Source organism: Artibeus jamaicensis, unplaced genomic scaffold (assembly GCF_021234435.1).
Source record: "Artibeus jamaicensis isolate MK-2021 breed Jamaican fruit bat unplaced genomic scaffold, CSHL_Jam_final contig_3126, whole genome shotgun sequence".
Taxonomy (NCBI): domain Eukaryota; kingdom Metazoa; phylum Chordata; class Mammalia; order Chiroptera; family Phyllostomidae; genus Artibeus; species Artibeus jamaicensis.
The window spans coordinates 7,583,413-7,609,339 of NW_026521723.1; positions in this window are offsets into that span (position 1 = coordinate 7,583,413).

Below are 25,927 nucleotides of genomic sequence, written 5' to 3' on the forward strand. Positions count from 1 at the left end.
TCTTCATTCTGTTACAAACCATTTATTTGAATCCCGGTTTCCTTCCCTTTAGTGTTAGTTCCCTGTATATTTTTCTTTATTTCACTTTTTATGGACTTCACTTTTTCCTCCATTTTGGGACCATACTCAACCATTTCTGTGAGCATCCTGATTACCAGAGTTTTGAACTGTGCATCTGATAGGCTGGCTATCTCTTTATTGCTTAGTTGTATTTTTCATGGAGCTTTGGTTTGTTGTTTCATTTGGGCTATGTTATTTTGTCTTGGCATGCCTGTTATGTAGTAAGGGGCAGACTATTAGGTATTGGTTAAGGCAGGGCAACTCACATCAACTGCATTGTCATGCTATATGTGGGTGAAGAATCTGAGAGGGAACAATGCTGCTCGCTCAGCTCCCAGCTGACTTTCTGTCATTTCCCCCATTTCTTATAAGCAATTTGGGCCCTTGTGGTTCCGATTCCTGGATGGGTGGTTTTGTGTCCATCCTACAGAGTGGGACTTTCTCCTGCTGCCTCACCCCCCACAGGTTTTTTCAGTCAGAGGTTTTGAGGCTTTGTTTTCCCACACTGGAACCCTCATTCTTTTTCCCAAGTGTTCTTCCAGGTTATCTGCACATAGATGTGGGACCACCTGCTCCACCACCCACCACCTTGCCACAGGTCCTCTTCACTCTGGCTGCCTGTCTCCATCCCTTCTACCAGTCTGAATGAATGTTTCTTCTTTAATTCCTTGGTTGTCAGATTTCCATTCAGTTTGATTTTTCTGGCATTTCTGGTTATTTTTTTATTTTTAAATTTGTTGTTTTTCTTTTAGTTGTGTGAAGAGGAAAAATTGTGTTAACCTATGACTCCATCTTCACCAGAAATCTTATAAACATACATCACAAACTAGATATGGTAAATCTGATCCAATGAAATAAAAGGTAATTTTCAAGCAAAGATAAAATAACCATCATTTAAAAAATTAAATTCATTACGGTATTATTGGTTAATAATATTATATAAATTTCAGGTATGTAACTTTATAATATGGCATCTGTATGCCCTATTGTGTACTCAAGCCCTAAAGCCTAGTGACCATTTTTGTTTACTATAGAGCTACTTTCCAGTAGTAAACTTGTTTCATTTAATGTATTTATAAGTCACAGGCAAAGTGGGGGAATATAGATTTTATATATATGATCTCTCACTCCTAAGGACCAATGGAAAGAAAAGGAACATAATCATCCAGAAACCAGACATATTGTGTGACCCCTATGCATATAGAAATTCTGGACAAGAACTGCAAAGCCTTCAATAGTAACTCCCATAGATTCCATGGATCCCATATAATATCCAGGATCCTTGGAGTTTCAGTAAGAGTCTAATAAGAACTGAAGTAATTAACTTGGACTTCTATAATGTATAGAGATATCTAGATTTTAAGCACAACTTTTTGGGAAAAGCATTATAGGATTGAAGCTGTCAGAAGAGATGAAGACTCTCTAATGAACAAAAAAACTCTACTAAAGCTAACAGATTAGAGCTGACAGATTAGGAACAATGCACTCTTCCACAATAACTTGAGCCAGAAAGAGTTATCAGATGGGGAAAAAGATGCAGGGATTAAGAAGCATAATTGGTAGGTTACAAAATAGACAAGGGGATGTTAAGAATAGTACAGGAAATGGAGAAGCCAAATAACTTACATCACAACCCATGGACATGAACTAAGGGGAGAGGTTGCTAGAGGGAAGAAGGGTACCAAGTGGAGGAGGCAAAGGAGGAGAAATAGGGACAACTGTAATAGCATAATCAATAAAATATATTTTAGAAAAGAGAAGTGAAACCAGCTTATAGCAACTAGACCTTTTTCATTATCACTGAATATTTTTTGAATAGCTACTTGAATAAGAGACTTTCCCATATGAGAAACTCCCTCATATGAGACTTTAAAATTTCATGTCAAATTAATTATTGAAAAATAGACTTGGGAATCAGCTGGAAAAGATCATGACTTTCTCTTAACACCATCTTGTCCTTTTTTTTTCTTTTTCTCTAAAGATATGGTCACCAACCAATTCTACTCTGACCTTGACATAGGCAAATGTCCAAGTGTCCCATGAGCAAGGATGGCAGGAATAGGCAGCTGGAGTAAGAAGATTAGTATTGAATTCAGAATGTCTATCCCTACTTTCACCAGTGCCTCTTGGACTATGTCTACCTAGAAGAGAATAGAACATGGCACAGGGATGAAACTTCTTTATTTTCCCTGCATTAGGAAAGAAACAAATAGGTATGAATGATGCTTAAACACTTAAGAAATGAAGTGTGGGTAGGATGTAGGAAGTATAGAGATAAATTGGAAAAGAGTAAATAGCTAAAAGGAACTTAACCTTTTTGAAATATGGAATTCATTCTTGAGGGCTTCTATATTTAATTCATCAAGGCCTATCTATTTTTTTCTTTTAAAAATAAAAGTTCGAAAAAATTCGCGGGCCCAAGCTCACAACCGACTCTACACCAACCCGGGCATATCTTTCTTTTTAATTAATTAAATGTGTTCATTTCTTTTAACCACATCCATAGTCACCCAAGCCATTCTACCAACCCACCATCTCTCTTGTCTAGATGGCTGCTGAATCCTCATGGCTGGCTTTCCTCTTTCCACCCCCACTGCCCTACAATCAGTGGTATGTGCAGAAGCTGCTTTGTTCAGCCCCCTCAGGAGCCAATTGTATGCATCACTTTTCAACTCCACCTTCAGTAACATATTGGTAGCTTAAAATTGGCCATGGAGGCAATATTTACACTACAGAAAGCAGAATATGCTATAACTCAGGAATTTTTAAGATATGTTTTTCAGATAGCTAATTGTAAATATTTACTGGCACACCACTGCCTACAATTCACTGTCCATATAGCTGAAAAATGGTATTTTAAAAAATAAATTATATCATGTCAACCTCCTGCTTTAAAATCTATGAGATCCTGCAAAATCCAAATTACTTCCAGAATACTCTTGGCCAAAGGTATTCTGACCTCACCCTTCCCCATACCCAACTCACTCATTATACCAGCTGCCATCCTTGTCTATTTTTCTACCACTCCAACATACGAAGTTCATGGTCTTTGCATGCTAGGGCTACTCTTCTGGGTCATTGCATAACTGAACTGTTCTTGTCATTCAGGTCTCAAATACATTTTCAGGGAGGTCTTCTATGACTACCTATCTTAGGTGTTTATTATATTGTGTTGTTTTCTCTTCTTGCATTTTTTCTATCACCTCTATTATAATGTATGCTTTGTGAAAGGGTCATACCTTTTAGTTTCTTTTACTGTATTATCAGAAGCTAGAAAAATACCTAGTTAAAAGTAACAAGTCAACATATTTATTGAATTAACAATAATTGGATAAATGTATATAATTTGCAACTCCACAGCACAGTGTCCGACATTAATTATTTATTTGAATAAATAGATGAAAGTGTAAATCATTAAATATATTAATTTAAGAACTGATGATTGAAATCTTAACTTGAATCTCATCCTATTTTCTACTTACATATTTATCATAACCCTGAAAAGGATAAACCATACCCATTAACAGTAATGAGAGGCTTGTTGTCTGAAGCTCAGAAAAATGTCTCAATTTTTTGGAGAAAAATCCAAAGATGGCCCCAGAACTTTAATCTCATGGTATTGATTCTGCAAACCTGTAGGTTGTAGAGGTGGAAATGATCTATACTCCAAAGATTAAGTTGTTTTGTTTCCTAAAATATTATTTTAAGGACTCTCTTTTAATTTTGAATTGAGATAAGATCTCAAAAAAAACCAACCAAAAAACTTATCTTACAATAGTATGTATTAATTTTAAGTGTTTACAATGTCCTTAAGATTTCCTGACATTCATGTCACTTTGTTTTGAATGATTTTGCCAAAAGCTAAAATTGAAACCCTCAATAAGTTTGAAATACAAACATATGAATAAATGATCCTATAAGCCATCAAGATATACAGAGAGTACACTGGCATCTAGGATCCTAGCTCTCAGATCTCCCTCTAAGGTACATTCCTTATGTTGGCCACTTCTGCTCTACTGCTTACCCTCTCATGCACTGCTTATTCACTGTTCCTTTTAGGAGAGTGTTTTCCTGACTTTCTGTTTTAGCTTGTCCATTCTCTGCTGCCATGTGACACCTTCACACTGAGGAATGTAAATCCCACACTCTCAGGGTACTCACTGCTCCTCTTGCTCATAAAATTAGAATAATGCAGGGGCTGGGTGGGTTAAGATGAACTGGGGCCATCTGTGGTGAGGGACAGGTTTGCGCTTGGTCTGCGGATAGAAGCGAGTAGATTTGGGAGGGGGTGTTGGGCCTGGAGGGCAACACTGAATAGGTTAAACAGGTTTTTGTTCCTCAGAGGGCTTCACACCTATACCCTGTGTATACAAGAATCAGATTTATAATACTTCCCTTTTTTGTTATGTATGAATGCTATAAACCAAATTATTTTGAAAACTGGTACATTACCTTGTCATTAGCAGTAAAATGTGCTGAGCAGGAAAAAAAGGTGGCTCTGTCCAAGGAAAAATGGTGCTCCATCCACCAATGGTGAATGAATGGTTCTACTTCACTTCCAACAATTTTAATATGGAACACCTTTGGCACTGAGATTCCTGGAGCCCATCACAGAATTTGTATTGTTACCAATATCATTTTCATTCTTTAGAAATCATAAAATAGAAGAGGAAATATCTGCTTTGGGACAGATAGTCATCTAATTCTTAGTTTAAAGGCCTGCAGAAGGTACTAAATTCTTGAGGCTTTTTGAATTTTTCTCACTGATATAGACCAACTTTTAAAATTGGTTTACAGACCAGTGTTGGTAAGACTTTACTATATAAGGCATTTTTTTGTATACCTGTTTACTTATTTCTCTGTAGTCCTATGTGTTTGAAATGAAAGTCATGAGCAGAGACTTAAACTGCTTACTCTTTAAAGGGTGTTGCTCACTGATCAATGCTTGGAACTTTGTACTCAATACTGATTCAAATAGACATTGCCCATCTGGGAAGCTAGATTACCAACTTTAGTTTTTTTGAAGTTCAGTTACCCATGTTGCTCATTACCTTTATCTCTGTGATTAAAGATAGCAGTAATAATAAACACTCAGTATTAACTGTAATGCCAGCCCATTGTTCTAAGTGCTTATATGAATTTCTAATTTTATCTTCCTAATATATCTATGAGATAGTTACTATTATTGTTCTATATGCAGGAAACCCAAGAATCATGGAGTTTGAATAACTTATCCCAAATCACAGTTAGAAGGTAGGGTAGCAGAATTTGAACCCACAGTTGTGATACAGAGCCACTTCTCTCCCTGCTAATTTCTAGGCAGTCCTGACTCTCAAGAGATGGCCATGATGCTACTAAAAATTAAAGGGACAATTTCAGACACATAAATTTCAGACACACTTTCAAATTATCTCACATAAATGACCACTTATTTGACCTGTGCATGTTCCAAATGTGTGCATGCATACACATGCATTCACATACACAATATCAGTAATAATCTTTAGCTAAGTATTTTGCTACTCATTACTCATATTAAGGGGGGCATGCACACATGTTCACACAGACACTTGTTTTCCTATCAGCTCATGGTAATCTCACCTCCTTCTTTCCATAATACTCAGCAGGTGAACTCATGGTAACTAGGTCTGGAAGAAATCCAGCCATTGTTAATATAATGAGAATGGTGTGTGTGACATCAATGTAACCTGGTAGCAAAGGAGAGTGGACTGGAATGTGCATGTGTGAACAATGACGACCTCACTGTACTAGTCAGTGCAGGTGATAGATGCCACTGACTGAGGATGCATACTATGTGGCCATCACATTCAAATGACTGAGCAAGTAGAGCAACAAATTTGCATCAAATCTGCCTTCTTGATGTGTAGCACAAGGGGTATAATTTCAGGGGCAATCAGAAAGCTCTTAAGTCCCATCACATTTGAAAAATATCTTATACTATTAGGTATAATATCAAATTTTTTTTAAACATAAATATTTGAGGGATTTTATGTTTATTATTATTATTATTTTATTGTTGCTCAAGTACAGTTGACTCCATTTTCCCCACCCCTCCCCCCAACCCCAGCCATCCTTACCTCCCACTCTTGATCCTAACCCCTTTTAGCTTTGTCCATGTGTCTTTTATACATATCCCTTGACAACCCTTCCCCCTTTTCTTCCCATTATCCCTTCCCAACTCCCCTCTGGTTACTGTCAGTTGGTTCTTAATATCAATGAGTGCCCATAAGTAAATGAATGGACCAAAAAAACTGTGGTACATTTACATGATGGAATTCTATGCAGCAGAAAGAAAGAAGGAGCTCCCATCCTTTGTGACAGCATGAATAGAACTGGAGAGCTTTAGGCTAAGTGAAATAAGCCAGGTGACAAATACCATATGATCTCACCTATAAGTGGAACCTAATCAACAAAACAAACAAGCAGGCAAATCCTTTAGGGATTTAAATACATTAAGATAGGTTATTTTAGCTAAATACAGTTAAGATTTGAGACACATATTTTTTTTCCACTGAATACTTAATTGTAGAATAACAAGGACTTGCTGTCACATGTATCAATGTTTCCTATAGAAATGCCCATGAAAAGATTTGTTCTTATGTAATGAGCCTCAGTGATTGGAAACACTTGGTTCTCTTAGATAAACTGGAAAACATATTGATACATGATTAGTTTAATAGCAGTAGAAACTTTGGCCCGCATCTCTCTGTGCTAATTTTCCTGTAAGCCTTGACCTTCTATGTACATATATAACCTTAGCATCAGACTCCTCTCACTCATTTCCAGGTTCATCGCCTTATGGGATACAGAGATAGAGGGAAAATCATTCACATTATTTCTCTGAATCATCCAGATGTTAGTGTCTCCTCAGCATCATGTCTTTCTCAGGATCAATTTTGAAATGTTCCCCTGCATGTGGCAAAGACCGCCAGTTGTCTCCTATTTGTTTTCTTTTATTCCTCAGCCATAGAAATTTTAATTTTTAGCTAGATAGATATCTACCTTTAATAAAGACTACTTTCTCAGACTTCCTTGCTGAAGGTATACCCATGGAACTAAATCCTAATCAATGGAATATAAGCAGGAGTAGTGCCTGCAATTTACAGGAAGTATTTCTAAAGGAAGTGAGCATGGCCTTTTTAGTTGCTTCCTCCATTCTGTTGCATATAGGTAGAGTAGCAGGATTTGAGCAACAATCATGTACAAATTATATGACCTTGGGGATGTACATCACCTATGGAGAACAATAGGAAATAGTACTTATCGCAAAAGATGGCTGTGAAGTATAATAAGAAAAATGTATAAAATGTGTTTAGGCAGTATTTATCACATAAAATTTCTCAATATTTCTTGATTTTTGCTTAGATTGAATTCTGACTTCTTTGGGTGGGCTGTGTGTATCCCATCAGTTATCAATTTGATATCAAAATATAACATTAAGGCTGCAGCTTGCACTCCAAAGGAACCAGGCTTGGAAAGACCATATCTAGTGGACCATGTCAGTATCCAACATAGGATGTCATGGTAGAGGTTCCATGATAGTCTCACTCTATTGGCTAGCTGAGATTTGGAGAAATGTGTTGCAGAGGAATAGAAAGTGGATCTTGAGATACCCAATCTCTGATACTGGGAGAGCTACATTAAACTTCAAGTAACAAAGACCCAAAATAATACAGAGCTTAAAAAAACCCAATAATTTATTTCTGATTCATTCAAGGTTTAATGCAGCCAGTTTTTAAAGACCTAATGTGATTTTTGGAAAAGCTGCTATCTTCTCAGTCCCTAAGGAAATTGCAATAGGGGTGTCATTCTTGCAATTAAGTACATTTTCTTGGGTCTGAGTTAATTTTTTTTTAAATATTTTATTTATTTATCTTTAGAGAGGAAGGGAAGGAGAGAAGTAGAGAAATATCAGTGTATGGTTGCCTCTCATGAGTCCCCTGCTGGGAATTGGCCTGCAACCTAGGCATGTGCCCTGACTGGGAATCGAACCGCGATTGTGTGGTTCGCAGGCCCGCGCTCAATCCACTGAGCTACACCAGCCAGGGCGGTCTGAGTTAATTTTTAAAACTTTTTTCTATTAAAAAATTTTCCTAAGCTTTCTTAAATCATTGCTAGACTAATGTGGTGGTGGAGGTGGGGGAATAACAATAAAATGGAACTGAGAAACTATTAAGTTTAATGGGAGTGGGGGCAGGATGAAACCTCTCTGAAAGCTGAAATTATATTACCTAATAAAGGAAACCGGAGAGAGTGCCCTGAGGGCAGCAGGGGGGCACTGGCCTACCCGAGACATGGAGGAGATCAGGGTGCTCAGGTAAGCTCTGCCAGTCTTACTATCACTTCTCTTTATTGGGCTGTTGATGCCTATTAGATTTTTTTTTGTATTAATGAACATTACCACAGTATAATATCTATGACAGATTTTTAACATTTACTGAGTGCCAGCATCATACAGAGATACAGATATGTCCAAAGAAAGAAAAGGTTTTTTTCCTAATCTGCAATTATGAAGCCCAGTTCATTTAGACTCAAGGAAAAATAGTAATGTATCCTTTAACAAGGTTTCTCTTCAAAATCAATGTGCAGTATGGGAGTCCTAGTGAGCATTTAAGGACTTAGAAAGATCATAAAAATAGGAAGAGAAAGCATAAACTTGAGGCAGGTTCAGCTAATAAAAATTATTGTGTTTACTTACTCTCTCATGAAGATTAAGACAGTCTTATTCTTATATGCTCAGCAAAGTCCTGAAGATCTAATGCGTGTTTCTCAATTTTATTCTCTATAAAATAAAATGGAAACTAAGCATAGTCTGAAAGCAGAAAGAATTTGTAGAAGAAGATAAAGGAGGAATCTGCAATTCCCAAATGATATGGCTTGGTGACAGTGGGCTAGTTCAATTTTATGCTCTTCATACATGTTCAAGGCTCTTTTCTTCTTGATACCCATTGGCCCCTTTTGTATTAGGTAAAGGTATCAGAAACCAACTTAAGCTAGTTTAAAGAAGAAAAGGGGAGTGTTATTGTAAGAAAGCAGGGATAACATGAGGGGGTCCCCCAAAACAAGGATTACTTTTTGCAGGGCAGGTCCCTTGAAGTACAGGCTTACCCCACTACATGAGTGTTCTAGGAACCCATCTTTATCAGTGCACCAGATGGCATTGTTGTGAGAGGCTGCATTTGGCTTCGATGAATTGTTTTGAAGATTCTTTCAACCCCTTTGCCCATTTCACCATGGGTGATTTACAAGTGCACCTTCCCACACTGTGCTGACCGTTCAGCATTTTTTGACCAAAACAGCACGTCACTGGTGTCCTGCCCTCCCTATCGCTATGATCTTGCTCGGAGCAACTTTTCTTTTTTGTTTCCTTGGATGAAAAAAGTCCTCAATTGAAAATGTTTTGCTGATGTGGAAAAGGTGAAACAAAAAATGGCAGAAACACTAAAAGGCATCAGAATCGATGAGTTCAAACACTGTTTTGAGCAGTGGAAAAAACATCTTGATAGTTGTATTGCATCAAGTGGAAAGTACTTTGAAGGTGACTGAAGTTTAAACATGTAAGAATAAATACAAATTTCTGGCCAAGATGGAGGTGTAGGTAGGCACACTTTCCTTCCTTGTACAATAACAAAAAAAAGGAAACAAATTTAAAAACTAAAACCAACAAGAACTGCCAGAAAATCAAGCTAGATGAAAGCCCAACAACCAAGGAGTTAAAGAAGAAATACTTATCCAGACTGGTAGGAGGAATGGAGAGGGGCAGCCAGGGCAGAGAGGGCATGCAGCAAGGCAAAGGACCGGGCAGGTGAGGCGGGAACTGGTGGACCTGGTGGTCCCACATTCGTGTGTGGATAAGCCAGGAGAAACAGCTGAGGAGCAAGACAGAGCATGCAACCCAGGGTTCCAGTGCAGGAAACTAAAACCTCTAAATAATTGTCTGTAAAAACCTGTGGGGAAGGGCTGTCAAACTCATTTTCACCAGGGGCCACATCAGCCTCCTGGTTGCCTTCAAAGGGCTGAATATAATTTTAGGACTGTATAATATAACTACTCCTTAACTAGGGACAAGGAGCTCGGTGCTGCCATTGGGTAGAAACAAGGCGTCGGGCTGGATAAAACAAGATGGATGGCCAGATCCACCCCGCAGGCCTGGAGTTTGCCACTTGTGCTGTAGGGGGTTTCGTGCTGGGAGAAACTCCCAGCCTCAGAGAAAAGTTTGTTGGAGAAACCCATGGGGTCCTAGAATGCACATAAACCTACTCACCTGGGAGTCAACACCAGAAGGGCCCAATTTGCTTGTGGGAAGGTAGGGAAGTGACTGAAAGTGGGTTGAGAGCCAAGCAAGCAGCACAGTTTCCTCTCTGATTCCTCCCCGACATACAGCACTACATATAGAGAAGTGGGATGCACCACTCTAGAAAATACCTAAGGCTCTGCCACTTACAATGTAACAGATGTCCTGAGACAAAGAAATATGGCCCAAATCAAAGAATAGATCAAAACTCCAGACAAAGAGCTAAGTGATGAGGAGATAGCCAACTTGTCAGACGCAGAGTTCAAGACACTGGTAATGATATTCACAGAAATGATTAAGTACAGATGCAAAATAGAGGAAGAAAAAATGAAGGCTATGCCAAATGAAATAAAGAAAAATATACAGGGAACCAACAGAGAAGGAAAGGAAACCAGGACTCAAATCAGTGATTTGGAACAGAAGAAAGAGATAAATATTCAACCAGAACAGAATGAAAAAACAAGAATTCAAAAAAAAAAATGAGAAGAAGCTTAGGAACCTCTGAGAAAACTTTAAGTCCTCCAACATCTGAATCATAGCAGGACCAGAAAAAGAGGAACAGCAAGAAATTGAAAAATTATTTGAAAACATAATGAAGGAGAATTTCCCCAATCTGACAAAGGAAATAGACTTCCAGGGAGTCCAGGAAGCTCAGAGAGTTCCAAAGAAGTTGAACCCAAGGAAGCACACACCAAGACACATCATAATTAAGTTACCTAAGATTAAAGAGGAAAGAATCTTAAAAGCAGCAAGAGAAAAGAAGACAGTTACCTACAAAACAGTTCCCATAAGGCTATCAGCTGATTTCTCAAAAGAAACCTTACAGGCAAGAAGGGGCTGGACAGAAGTTATTCAAAGTCATGAATGGCAAGGACCTATATCCAAGATTACTTTGTATAGCAAAGCTCTCATTTAGAATGGGCTGGTAGATAAAGTGTTTCCCAGATAAGGTCAAGTTGAAGGTTTTCATCATGACCAAGCCCTTATTATATGAAATGTTAAAGGGTCTTATCTAAGAAAAAGAAGAAGACCAAAAATATGAACAGTAAAATGACAGCAAACTCACAACTATCAAAAAAATGAACCTAAAAAAACAAAAACAAAAATGAACTAAGCAAACAACTAGAACAGGAATAGAATCACAGAAATGGAGATCACATGGAGGTTTATCAGTGGTGAAGGAGGGGGGGAGAGAATGGAGGAAAAGGTGCAGGGAATAAGAAACATAAATAGTAAGTACAAAGTAGACAGGGGGGGTGTTAAAAATAGTATAGGAAATGTAGAAGCCAAAGAATTTATATGTACAACCCATGGACATGAACTAAGAGGGGGTGATGTGGCTGGGAATGGGATGCAGGGCAGAAGGGAATAAAGGAGGATAAATGGGACAACTGTAATAGCATAATTAATAACATATATTTAAAAATAAAGATAAGGAGAGATTCTTAAGAGCAGTGAGAGAATAAGAGTTACCTACAGAGGAGTTTCCATAAGGTTATCACTGATTTCTCAAAAGAGACCTTACAGGCAAGAAGGGGCTGGAAAGAAGTATTCAAAGTCATGAAAGGCAAGGACCTACATCCAAGATGACTCTATCCAGCAAAGCTATCATTTAGAATGGAAGGGCACATAAAGTGCTTCCCAGATAAGGCCAAGTTAAAGGAGTTCATCATCACCAAGCCCTAATTATATGAAATGGTAAAAGCACTTATCTAAGAAATTGAAGAAGATAAAAATATTAACAGTAAAATGGCAGCAAACTCAACAGTTATCAACAAACGAACTTAAAAAACAAACTAAGCAAACTATAGAAGAACAGAATCCCAGAAATGGAGATCATATGGATGGTTATCAGTTAAGAGGAGATGGAGGAGAATGGGATAAAAGATACAGGGAATAAGAAGCATAAATGGTAGGTACAAATAGACAAGGGGAGGTTAAGAATACTATAGGAAATGGAGAAGCCAAGGAATTTATATGTATGGTCCATGGACATGAATTAAGGGGGGGACGTTGGAGGGATGGGGGTGCAGGGCAGAGGGGGATAAAGGGGAGAAAAGAGAACGGGGCAACTTTAGTAGCATAATCAATATACCATGCTTAAAAAAGAATGAATACAGAATTTTATATGTAATTTGAAGTTGTTTGGGTTGCCCCACCCATACATGAAAATTAATGGCAGGAATGAAGCTGGGCTTCAGGAAAAACTAGGAAGCAGGGAAAAGAAAGCTGTGAAGGTCAGTGCAGAGTTTTGTGTCTTGACTGCTTCTCTCTGTACTTGTGGTCTGGCCTCTTCCTGTCCACGACATGGCAAAACAGGCTACCCCATGGCTCACATTTCTATGTTATAGTTCTATGCCATTGTGAGTGGTTGCTTCATGGGCCAAATTTTGAATCTCAGCAGGGAGAAACTGAAGCAGTTTGAATCAATGTCCACCTTTGCGTGAAATACCTATGACTAGGGGTGAGCATCATGTAGTAAAATAGAGCTGCCAGTGGCTCACCTTATAATATTTACAGGGGTTACTCTCAGAGAACGTGATTTGGTTCATTGTTTCAGCTGCAGCTTTGTAAGGTAAACTATGTCTATTTAATGTTTAGCACCTGAGAAACTGCTTAAACCTGTGTGTTTTTCTGAAACAAAACAGTAAATAAAAATAAAAAGACTTTTTATTTACCGCTTTGTATTAACTTTCAATAATATCTTGCAAATCTTGTTATCTAAGTCAGCATAAAGGAACAGTGAGCTTCTATTAATTTGGTATATTCGGTTTGGATTGTAAATTGTGAACTGCCTGATCTGTCCATGTTTTGCAGATTTCATCTAGGTAAATTTAAAGCAAATGAATTAACTGAAGATAGACAATTTATTTTATAGGTGTTTGAAAGCAGCAGAGGCTGTGATATGTGTAATTATAACTTATTTATACCCAGGGACAGATAGAAGATCACCCATAGCAATTTCCATGTCATCAAACAACTTCTCAGACCTCATTGAAAGAAAAAAAGAAACTGGGAGATAGCATCTAGTCACCTTGTGGGTCTATTTACGAAAAAGATACAACGATCAGCCCATATTTGCAGAATATACATCTTGCAAAAAACTTCTCAGCAGTCTTTAGATTGTTTGTGTTTGGATTGCTTCAGTGCTGAAGGCTCAGAGTCTTTCTAGCTATATTAATTCCAAATGAGGAAAGCAACTGCAGAGTCAGTGTTTGTACGCCAGCTAAGTCTTCTAGAATCAGAATGACACTCAGATCAGTCTGTACAGAGCCAGCATCTTCGGGCCAGCAGAGAGCAAATCTTGAGGAAGATACTGCTTAGTTTTTCGAGGAAGAAGAAAAGCACCTTCTATTTTTTGCCATTTACAGATCATTCCTTGTTGTGAGACTCCAGCTATTAAGATTGTATCAGTTTTTTTTTTTTTTAATAAGGAGTTGGTGATCATGGTGGTCTAAGTTAAATGCACACAGGGTGATGAAGATACTGCAAAGATACAACTTTAATTTGGGAAAGATTATTATGCATTAAGAAATATAAAATTATATATAACTAGTACCTCTAACCCTCCCAAATACATTCTTTTAAAAAATCAACATGGTAATTTCTAAAAAGAATATGAGTCTTTTAAAAATAATGAATGAGATGATATGAATTTATTTTGGAATAATACAAAAAGTTAATAGAGGATTTGCATTAAAAACCTTTGTCCTATTCACCCCTGCAACTGATAGATGTCATTTGATTTAAAAATTTTATTTATTTAGTTTTGAACCAAGTACTATATTAAAAATATTTTAAAACATTTTATTGAGGTATAACTGAAGTACAAAATGCTGTATATAATGCATATGATTTGATGAGTCTGGAGTGCTTGATTTTTAAAAAGTCTAAGCAAGATGGTATGGTTGTTTTTGTAATATTACCATTGGATTTTTTTTTGTTTTATATTCAGTTAATTTCTAATAAATATGCACATGAAATGTTAAAGGTTATGTAGAAAATAGGATTATAGTAGATCTCAGTTGAGTGAATTATAGTAAAACCTCACTAGACTAACAAAACACAAGGCTAAAAAAAAGATAAACATTCATTCAAGGGTAACATCAGTAACAGAGTGGTGATACATATTTTTCTGAACTTAAATGGCAAATAAGGAGAAAAGTTTTTTTAATATCTCAGTATTGACTTAAAATAGCAGCTTGACAATCCTGCTACTCTGAGTCAGAATAACAAACAGGATGCTTTTATTTATTTGATATATTCTTTTTGGAGACTAAATTCATGATATGACATTGTCATATTTTATTCAGAATATTTTGTGTGAAGTATTCTAAAATCTTTATCTTTCTTCTGAAACAAGGAGAGAACTGTTAAATTTTAAAAATGACTAATTTCGTATGTGTTCAGAATCTATTTTTATTTTGAAATTTCTCTGACATAATGTTTTCCTCTCTCTCTCTCTGTATTTCCCTTTTCTTCCTTTATCTCATGCATTATTAGGAAACTTAAAAAGCTCAAATGAACAAATGTTTGGCTTTAAATGCAATGGAGACTTCATTTTCTTTCTTGACTTTATTCATATGCATATCCTGTCACCAGTGAATGATTTCATTATGCTGGTTACCTCCAAAACTTAACAATAATCTTACACCTAAATTAGTTGTTGGCTTAGTATGGTCCCTGGAATGAGAATGGTTTGTGTTCTAATTCCGGATATTGATTGACCATATGTTACTTTGGGAACAACAGCTGACTTGTTTTCTTAGCAGGATAATGAGAAAATTACTGACCTCCTCTCAAGAGAGGTTTGGCAAATAGAGAATTACAAAATGCTTTGCATTAGAAATGCTAAATATTCTACTAAGTGCTTTTATTTTTCTTGGCATAGCAATGCTCACTTGTGGACTGTTTTATGGGATGACTTCAACCAGGAAGCACATGTGACTTTGCTTAGCCATGCAAACATCTTGTTACATTCAAGAGGACCTGACTAAGAGAGTTTTAAAACTGCAAAAATGCCCTGACAGAGCCTGACCATGTGCCCAGTGATGAGACATTAAAAGGTCCCATGCCATGTTTTCCAGATGGATTCACTGTAATACCTGCTGCTTAGCCAATCTGAATCCTTGCCCACTCACTTTCAGACAGTCTCCTAATTGGGTCATTACTAGGAAAGGTGGAGAACAGTGTAATTGAGATCGGATGGGATTCAGCACAGTGAAGAGACTCTCAACGCTGCTGGCGGCGTGGCCGTCCAACACAACCAGGGCTGTTCCAATATTGGCAACCACTTTAAACATAAAATAAATGGGGGGTCAACGAACATTTCATTTGTCACTGTCTCAACAGCCCAAGGCAGAGCTCTGTTTTGTCAGCCACAGTTTCACATGGAAGCATGTGTTTCAGTCGCATTCGTTTTCCTGACAGTTCATGTGGTGTAAGGTTCCACTGGCCAGCTGCAGTTCGCTTGCCCTTGGCTCAGTGCTTCTCTCCGGTGCATCTACACAGCTATTTCCTCATAGCTTAAGGTTTCCAAGCACATCGGGTGTTTGCATTTGTAAAATACTTGTATTTAGTTGCACTAGAATCTGAGACCTGTGAGGGCCCCCAGGCAGGGCTTAGCAGAAATTATTCAAAAGAGATAGTTGCCTATCTTCTTGTAAAACACACATGCATGCACATATACACACACGTAACTAGAGAATTACCAAATTTTTCAGACTGTAAGATGCACCAGACCATAAGATGCACCTAAGTTTTATAGGAGGAAAATAGGAAAAAATTTGAAGCAAAAAATATGGTAAAATATTTAATAACATAAATAACATAGGTTGCTGCACACCCGCCCCCCCCCCCCACCCCGGTGAGCCAGGTAAGCTACATTTGGACTATAAGATGCACCCCTATTTCCCTCCCAAATTTGGGGGGAAGTGCATCTTATAGTTTGAAATATACGGTACCATAAGCCTCAAGGTCTAGAGAAGGGTGTAGCTGTCTGTATTTGCAGCTTCTTTGCCCTCATTGTCACACCATAAGTTCTAGCCTTAGTTCTGAGACTATGCATATGTTTTGGGCAAGCCATCATCTCTGTGGACATGACATAGAGAGTCCTGTTAGTAAAATAAAAATTAAAATTTCTCCTCTGATTTACACTGGTGTAAGATATTTCTGAGGTTTGATTAAAATTTATTCATTGTACACATCTGTATAGGTTGTGGGATCCATTATGGTTGATAACTGGGAGTTTGCTGGTAGGCACAGGGGAGTTTATTATGATATTCTCTGCTTGTGTATTTGAAGTATTCTGTAATAAAGTGTTTTAAAAATATTGTAACAGGTGAAAATAAAAACCTGTTCTGCCTATGACTCAGCAGACTTGTAAGGAGGTAATATGCACAAGTGTTTTTTGAATAGTAAAACACAAGGACAAGCATATGCCAAAAAATTTATCTCCAGAGTGCACACATTAGATGCACCTTGTGTACTTATTTCAAACTTTAGCTGCAGAGTCCTATGGTTTGTTGCCTTTGCCTACAACAAAGATGTTGGAGGGCTAGGTGGCAAAGCTGTTGCCATAGGCATCTTTCACATGAACTACATCAAAAGAACCAAGATGTCTCTCTATTGGTGATTGGTGCTATTGGTTAGCACCTCTGGTCACCACACACAGGTCACCAGTGTCAAACTTGATGAAATCAGTAATTGTACCAGTCTCCAAATTAATCTGAATGGTGTTCACCTTGCTGAAGGGTCAGGGTAGCAGATGGTGTGAGCACCATGGGTCACCAGATGAGGGATTTCTTTTGTGCCCACAGAGATCGTCCTCACTTTGCACAACTTTTATTTGGCCTCCTCAAGTGTCATATGATGAACAGCAAACCAACCCTTTCACTGAATGGAATTCTTAAAACTGCCAGGGAACCAGGTGGGAAAATATTCTCCTCACCCTGAACTTGCAATCCTGTGGCTACCAGATTTTGCTACCAGATGGTAGCTGTATATCAGTACTGTGAAACAATGGGTTTCCTATTTACCAAAGGAATCAAAGAATCAATTAATGTATTAAAATGATAACAAAACATAAGTGCATTTAAAGTTCCTTTGGTTGAAAAGATCAGGAAAATAAAAAGAGATATAAATAGCATCAGATCCTGCAGCCTGCTTTTGGTTCAGTTACATTTTTACTTTTACATTCTCTTTGAGAATGGTCTTGTGACATAGAATATTCATATATATATATGTGAATATTCATATATATATATGTGTGTGTGTGTGTGTGTCAGAAATCCCACAGATCATTGCTGTAACAGAAGTCCTACAATAAATAATAGAGTTCCTACACATCATTCATCCTTCTCCTTAGTTAGGGTTCCCTGGAATTTTTTCTTCTTTGCCTCATATATTTTACCAACCATGAAGCATTTATGCTAGTGATGCTCCAATGAATATCTTCAATCGGTGTTCTCCAGACCTATAATTCCAAATGCTTTTAGATAGCTGATAGATGGCATCAGGTATTTCAAATTCAATGAACTTTAAACCAGACTTTAATCTTTGTTCTTTACTACTTGTTCTCTTGAAATAGGTTTTTTTCCCCCATTTCAGTTAATGGTGTTCCAACTTAATCATTTGTCTTGGAGAAAAACCTCTGAGTTATTTATTTCCACCTAATGCTCACTTCCCACAGTCACTTTACCTTGAGGTATTATCACTGATTTTACCTCTGAAATATCTTACAAATGCTATTATTATTTTTCATTTTCTTACCTCCATCATCATTTTCATTCGTGTCATAAATTCTTTTTTTTAATTGAATTCATCAGGGTAAAATTTGTTAATAAAATTTCATAATACATGATCTGTACATTGTATTGTGTGTTTTACCACCCCAAGTCAAGTCTCTTTCCATCACCACTTATTTCCCTTTCACCCTCTCCTACCTCTTCCACCTCCCTCTCCCTCCAGTAACCACCATACTGTTTTCTGCCCATGAGGTTTTTTTTCCCCTTAATCCCTTCAGCTTTTTCACCCAGCCCAACTAACCCCTCCCCTCTGACAGCTATCAGTCTGTTCCCAGTATCTATGAGTCTGTTTCCATATTGTTAGCTTATTTTGTTATAAGTGAAATCATATGTTATTTGGCTTATTTCAGTTAGTATGATATTCTCCAGGTCTATCCATGCTGTCCAAAAATGTAAGGTTTTCTTCTTTTTTTTTTTTTTTTACAGCAAGTAGTATTCCACTGTGTAAATGTACCACAGCTTTTTCCTCACTTTATCTTCACCTGTGGACATGCTTTATTGACTTAAGGGACAGGGGAAGAGAGGGAGAGAGAGAGATGGACAGAAACATCAATGTGAGAGAGAAACGTCAATCAGTTATCTCTGGCATGTGCTCCAAATGGGGACCAAACCCAAAACCCAGGCATATGCCTTGGCTGGAAATCGAACCTACAACCTTTCAATTCACAGGACTGTGCTTCAACAAACTGAGCCACACCAGCCAGGGCTACCACAGCTTTTTTTTTTTAAATTCACTCATCTACTAATGGGCACTTGGGTTGTTTCCAAATGTTCATTATTGTAAAATGCTGCAATTAAAATGTGGGTGCAAATTTTTTTTTTCAAATACGTGTTTTGGATTTCTTCGGACATATTTCCAGAAAGTGGATCTCTGAGTCATATGGCAGTCCCAGTTTCAATTTTTTGAAGTAATTCCATGCTGCTTTCCAAAGTGACTGCAACAATCTGCATTCCCACCAACAGTGCACAAGGGTTCCCTTTTATCCACATCCTCACCAACATTTATTGTTTGTTGATTTATCGATGATAGCAATTCTGACAAATGTGATGTGATATCTCACCGTGGTTTTAATTTGCATTTCTCTAATGATTAGTAATGATGAGTATGTCTTCATATGTCTATTGGCCATCTGTGTGTCCTCTTTGGAGAAGTGTCTATTCAGGTCTTTTGCATATTTTTTAAATTGATTTTTTTGGTGTTATGTTTTATAACTTCTTTATAAATTTTGAATATTAACCCCTTATCAGATGTATCATTGGCATATATATTCTCTCATTCAGTGGTCTGTCTTTTCCTTTTGTTGATTGGTATTTTTTTGCTGTGCAAAACCTTTTTAGTTTGATGTAGTTCCCTTTTTAGTTTGATGTTTCCCTTTCCTTAGGAGATATATCAGAAAAAAAATATTGCTATGAGAAATGTCTGAGATTTTACTGCTTATGTTTTCATCTAGAATTTTTATGACTTCAAGTGTAATATTTAAGTCTTTAATCCTCTTTGAGTTTATTCTTGTGTATGTTTAGAAGTCGGTCTGGTTTCATTTTTTTGCACATATCTTCAATTTTCCAAATACCATTTATTGAATAGACTGTCTTTACCGCATTGTATGTTGTGGTCTCTTATGTTAAGTATTAATTAACAGTAAAGGCATGTGTTTATTCTGGGCTCTCCATTCTATTCCATTTATCTATAGATTTGTTTTTATGGCAGTACCATGCTGTTTTGATTACTGTGATCTTGTAGTATAGTTTGATATCAGGTAATGTGATTTCTCCAACTTTGTTCTTCTTTCTCAAGATTCTTGTGGACATTTGAGGTCTTTTGGGTTTCATAAGAATTTTTGAAGTATTTGTTATAGTTCTATGATATATGCCATTTGTATCTTGATAGAAACTGAATTGAATCTATAGATTGCAGTGTGGACATTTTAATGATGCTAATTCTTCTAATCCATGAACACAGTATATGCTTCCACTGATCTGGCCTTCTTCAATTTCTTTCTTTAGTCTTTTATAATTTTGTGAATACAAACCTTGTACATTCTTGATTGAATTTATTCCAAGGTATTTTATTTTATTTTATTTTATTTTATTTTACTTTATTTTATTTTATTTATTTTATTTTATTTTATTTTATTTTATTTTATTTTATTTTATTTTATTTTATTTTATTTTAATGGAATTGTTTTCTTGATTTCTCTTTTTGATAGTTCATTATTGGTGCATAGAAATGCAGCTGATTTCTGGATACTTATTTTGTATGCTGCTACCTTACTGAACTTATTTATCAATTCTAGTTGATTTTTGGTGGAATCTTTAGGATTCTCTACATTCATTATCATGTCACCTGCAAATAATGACTGTTTTACTTCTTCCTTTCCAATTTAGATGCCTTTTATTTCTTCTTATTGTTTGAATGTTATGGCTAGAACTTCCAGCTGAATAAGAGTGGTACAAACAGATGTCTCTGCCTTATTCCTGATCTTGAGGGGAACACTTGTAGTTTTTGCCTAGCTACCGTGATGTTGGCTGTGGGTTTGTTATATTTGGCCTTTATTATGTTTAGTTATGTTCCCTCTATTTCCACTTTTCTAAGAGTTTTTATCATAAAGGGGTGCTGGATTTTTGTGTAGTAAATTCTTAATCAGCCTGTTTTTCATTTTGCAGTTCATTGTTTATACAGTCTTCAGAAAAATACATCACTAAAACTCATATTCAAATGGGTCACTTTCTTGCTTAAATTCTTTTCTCAGAGAATAAAGTTCAAATCCCATATCTTACATTCAAAGCCTTCAAGTTATGGTTCCACCCATGTTCCCTGCATCTTTCTGGTCTCTCCCCACCACAGAGCCATGTTGTATGTGCAGAGTCCCTGGGCTATGGACTCTTATGTTTATACCCTTTGGCACGTGCTTCTTATCCTATAACTCCTCTCTGCTTCCCTGTTGGCTTCGAACTTTCCATCTTCCTCTCAAAGGTCTAGTAAAGCTTATTCCTTCCTTTCAGAAAGCTCTAGAAGTAGGGGATGTCCTTCTTAATACTCCCATTGATCCTGGTACACACATCTACTATAACATTTGTCTTGTGGCGCTGTACTTATTTATATGCCTCCAACCTGCTACCACACTGAGACTTGCATTCCAGCAGAAAATGTCTTCTGCCATCTTTGTGGCTCCAGAAACTTGCATAAGTCTTAGAATGCTCAATATCTCTTGCTTTAATGAATGGACAAATGAACAATTACTGATTCTTTCTACATCTTTTCCAGCAAACAGGAAAGTTCTTCCCTCGTTTTTCTTTTTCTTCCACTTTACTTCATGAATATTTTCGCATGAGAAAGGAAGGTGAAAGGATATCTGGAGGTACTATCTTCCAGAAACAGGAAGCAGACCATCCTAGAGACAGGAAGCTCTACTTAGGAGCTGGAGAAGAGGTGGGAGTAGGGGTCACTGTTGGAGTCACCAAAGCCCAGGAGCTGGAAGGGGCTCCCCAGTGCCACATGTGCAGTCTACCTTCCTTAGAGCACACACGATGGTGGCACTAATGGAGGATAAGCCTTGTGTATTGATTGATTAGAGGATTGACCTGAGGTCTTGGAACCTGACTGTATTGTTCATGTCTCTCTTCTCAGTGATTGTTACCCTGTCTGGCATAGGGCAGGTGCCTAGTAAGTGACAGAATACCCACTGTTTATTTTCTTATTGGCAGGCTGTAGTCTTGTGTTAATATGATATCTAGAACTCTTCATAACTTTTGGGGTAAAAGTAAATGGTGGGAATATGAGTGACTGTGACTGTATTGAGGTGTCTTTGATAACTGGGGAGGACTCATAGGCACACTTTTTTTGTTAGGTAATTTGAATGTCTTTGGATAGAAATTTGTGCATTACATGCATGCCTTCACTTGAAATATATTACTTTGTCTGGATGCTCACTGTGTTTCTTTATTGATTCAAATGAAAAAAACCAAAACCAAAAAAAAGTAAAAGGTTAGACTTTCTCTTTCTTTATGGTCAGAAAAAAATTCTGCCTCTGGTCATACAGATATATTTATTTGATAAGAGGTAATAGAATTGCATGGATTTTATTCATACTTAAATTTGACTAAAACAAAACTTCAAGTTCATTTTTTTAAAGATTTTATTTCTTTATTTTTAGAGAGAGGGGAAGGGAGGGGGAAAGAGAGGGAGAGAAACATCAATGTGTGATTGCCTCTCATGTGTCCCCCACTGGGAACCTGGCCCGCAAGCCAGGCATATGCCCTGACTGGGAATCAAACCGGCAACCCTTTGGTTGCCAGATTTGGCACTCAGTCCACAGAGCCACACCAGCCAGGGTAAACTTCAAATTCTTTAGTGCTGATAGACATTTTTTGTGTGTGGGGGCTCAAATATTTCTTCAAACTTGTTACCTACCTCTGCTTCCCAAAGAAGATTCCTCTTGGGATGATAATTTTTTGAACAGGAAGTGATCTGAACCATCCTTTGCCCTGCCCCCCAACTCTGTGACTTCTAGAGAGAGTATAGTAGTTATACAACTCTCCGTCAGCAACTCCCTGTCTAGCTGTGCTTCTTTGCAAACTCTATCTCAGATTCTCAATATAAGAATAATTATCACTTATGTTTGTCTAAGGCTTTATAATGTGCTTGCACTGATTTTATCCTTATTACAACAAACTAAACAGTACTGATGAACTCACTTTGCAGATGAGGATACTGAGGCTTAGAGATATTTTTAAGCCAAGTTCATATCAGTCATAATGTAAGCAATGGAATTAGGTTCAGATTTTAATTTTGAGATTCTCCATGTCTTTTTACCCACACCAGTTGCTCAATTGTGCTAATATTAGTTCATCACAAAAGGTGGCTTTGGGGTAAGAGCTAGTTTTATTTAGCACATCTGGAAATGCATCCTAAAACAATATCTCTGCTAATAACCTTTTACTTATTCATGAAATAGAGAAGCCCTTATAATTATGAGCCAGTGTCTGCTCTGTGACAATGACACACATGAGCCTGGGCCTCTAACAATGAGCACATGGGCATAGGTGTTACTATTCTTGGGCAGAACATTAATAATTAGATATTACTTGGGGAAAAGGGCAACACTTCATCAAAAGACAAAGCGCTAGCTTTGATATTTCTTTGTGCAGTTGCCAGAACATTCTTAGCACCTGCTTCTGATCTGCAGATTATCTGGCGGCTTTGCCCTTTTTCTTGTGAAATATCTGTTCTTATGGGAAACCAGTACTAACGTATATTGAGAATTTTTAGTCTTATTAAAGGATGTTCACTGATATTTGTAGTTTCCTACAGGCCCTACCACATTATTGTCTGGCAAATTCTAAATTTACTCAGAAAGAAATAATGTTATGAAAAGAGTTCTTCAAAATCATAAGCGGTTGCACTGTGGGGTGAACAACTTTGTCACTGAAAAAGTCTCTTACAACTCACTTTTTTCTTGCTTTGAAGTAGCTTGGAGTGGACTTTAATTCTGAGCTGGAATTTTAAGAGGAAAGCTTTAATGTCATCACTGCAGTATTTGCAGACAGGACTGGCTGGGCATGGCTCTGTCAGCATCAGGAGTAGCAGGAGAGGCTGTTCTGTTCTGGTGCATGTGAAGGGATGCATATCATTGTGGTTACTCAACGGTGTTTGTTCTTGAAAACAAAACAAAACAAAACAAAACACATAGAACTGTGTGTATTCTGAGACAACACCTTCCAGACAAGACAAGCAATTTGTACTGGGTGATGTAAATAATATGGAAGGAGGGATGGGTGGCCTAAGAATATGCACAGGAGCTGAGAAGTCCAATTAGCTTCCAAGAAGTTGTAGGCAGTGAATCAGGGAGGTCTGCCTTGGGGAGGAGACTCAGCCATGGAGGTTTCTATTCAGGAGTCAGGCTTTCACCCTCACAGGGCTCTGTAGATTCTAGAGTCTGATATGTATGCAGATTTTAAGGTAAAGATTTGGTGATAGATCAAAGGTTGACACTTAGATGTCAACATTGGGCTACAAAATGTAACCTAATTCTTGGGAATGAGGCAAAAGTCCAGTTATCACCAGGGCAGAAGGCCCAGGTCACTGAATCCCATCTAAACTCCATCTTTTCTATTACATGACAATGATAACAAGGTCCATTTTAAAGTTGTGAGAAACCCAGGAGTACTATATTTGGAAGAGTTATGAGTACTATAAAATACCTAGTAGTTACTTTTTGTAAGTTCATTACATTATTAGTAAGCACTTGTCTTATAAGTACTGTACATGTGATCAGTAATGCTGTTATTTTAAAAATACATTTTATTGTACTTTTTCCACTACCATTTAATTCCCCTTATACCTCCTCCCTGCTGTAATCACCACACAGTGTCCATGTTCATGAGTCCTTTTTCCCGTTCACTCAATCCATACACGCCCATCCCCTCCCCCATCCTCACCCAGAGCTGGTATAGACAATTTCAGAACACATTCCTGGTGCCGTCTTGCAGAGCATGATCTTTTTTTCCTTCCCAGCCTATAATTCGGAATCTTCATCTAGCCTTATTTTCTGTGGCTTCCCTGAGTCAACACCTCTTGCTGCCTTCTTTTTCCTTTCAGATGCCCATATCCAGCATATACTTCTGTGCTATCATGGGACAGTCCAAAACTTTCAGTCTAGAAGTTGCTGAAGAAAGTGTTCACCTAGTTTAGGAACACTGAATCGCTCCCATATGGAGCTTACTGCTAGTCACTGGGAAGAGTCAGTTGCCAGCCCCTTGTCCCTAGTATGTGTGTGTAGGGGCTGAACTAAGCAGTAGATTCAGAAACAAATGCTTAGTACTTAGAGAAAGAAGGGGCCGTGGGTCAGAGAGAGTTTGAGGAGATTCCTGCAGCTCAGGTATAGTCTGAACCACAAGGTAATACAGAGAAGAGACAGAATGACCTTATTCACAGAGAGAATATTTATGCAGAGATGATAGCTGTCTAAACAGAGAGAACACACATTATGAGGCAAGCTTTATGGCCTAGCTCAGGGATCTGCAGGGGAGCTATAATCACTGATAAGGCATGTTCATCTTTCCTCATTTACACAGGGATATCCAAAGATTATCTTTTGATACAAAGAACACAGACAAAAAGGTGACACCAGCAAAGAGGTGACACACCACCAGAGGGAGGTACAGCAGACTTGAAAGGTTGGCCTCAAGGAGTTCCTTAGTGATTGACCCCAGGGGATGCTTGTAAGACATTTAAAAACATGGAAACAGTGTGGGCTTTTGGTCTGCTTCAGGCTTTTTTTTTTTTTTTAAGATTTATTTATTTATTTTTAGAGAGAGGGGAAGGAAAGGAGAAAGGGAGGGAGAGAAACATCAGTGTGTGGTTGACTCTCACATGTGCCCCCCACTGGGAGCCTGGCCTGCAACCCAGGCATGTGCCCTGACTGGGGATCGAACCAGCGACCCTTTGGTTTGCAGTCTGGCACTCAATCCAATCGCTACTTCAGTTTTGATGTTTGTTGGTTACTTTACCTTTTTAAAACTATGTCTTTCCTTCTTTATGAAAGTGTGCCTCCAAGGTTTACTTGTTTTGTATTGATTTGACTATCGAAAGAGGTTTCCCTGGGTCTTTGAATGTGGACTTCAGCCACAAGAAATATGAAAGGCTAGAGCAACCAACCTAGGTTTTCACTGTTACTGTTTTGTTTTTCCTTTTTTCTCTGATACCAACTCTGACTCTAGGCTTATATGTGTTAGTCAGTACTCTGGT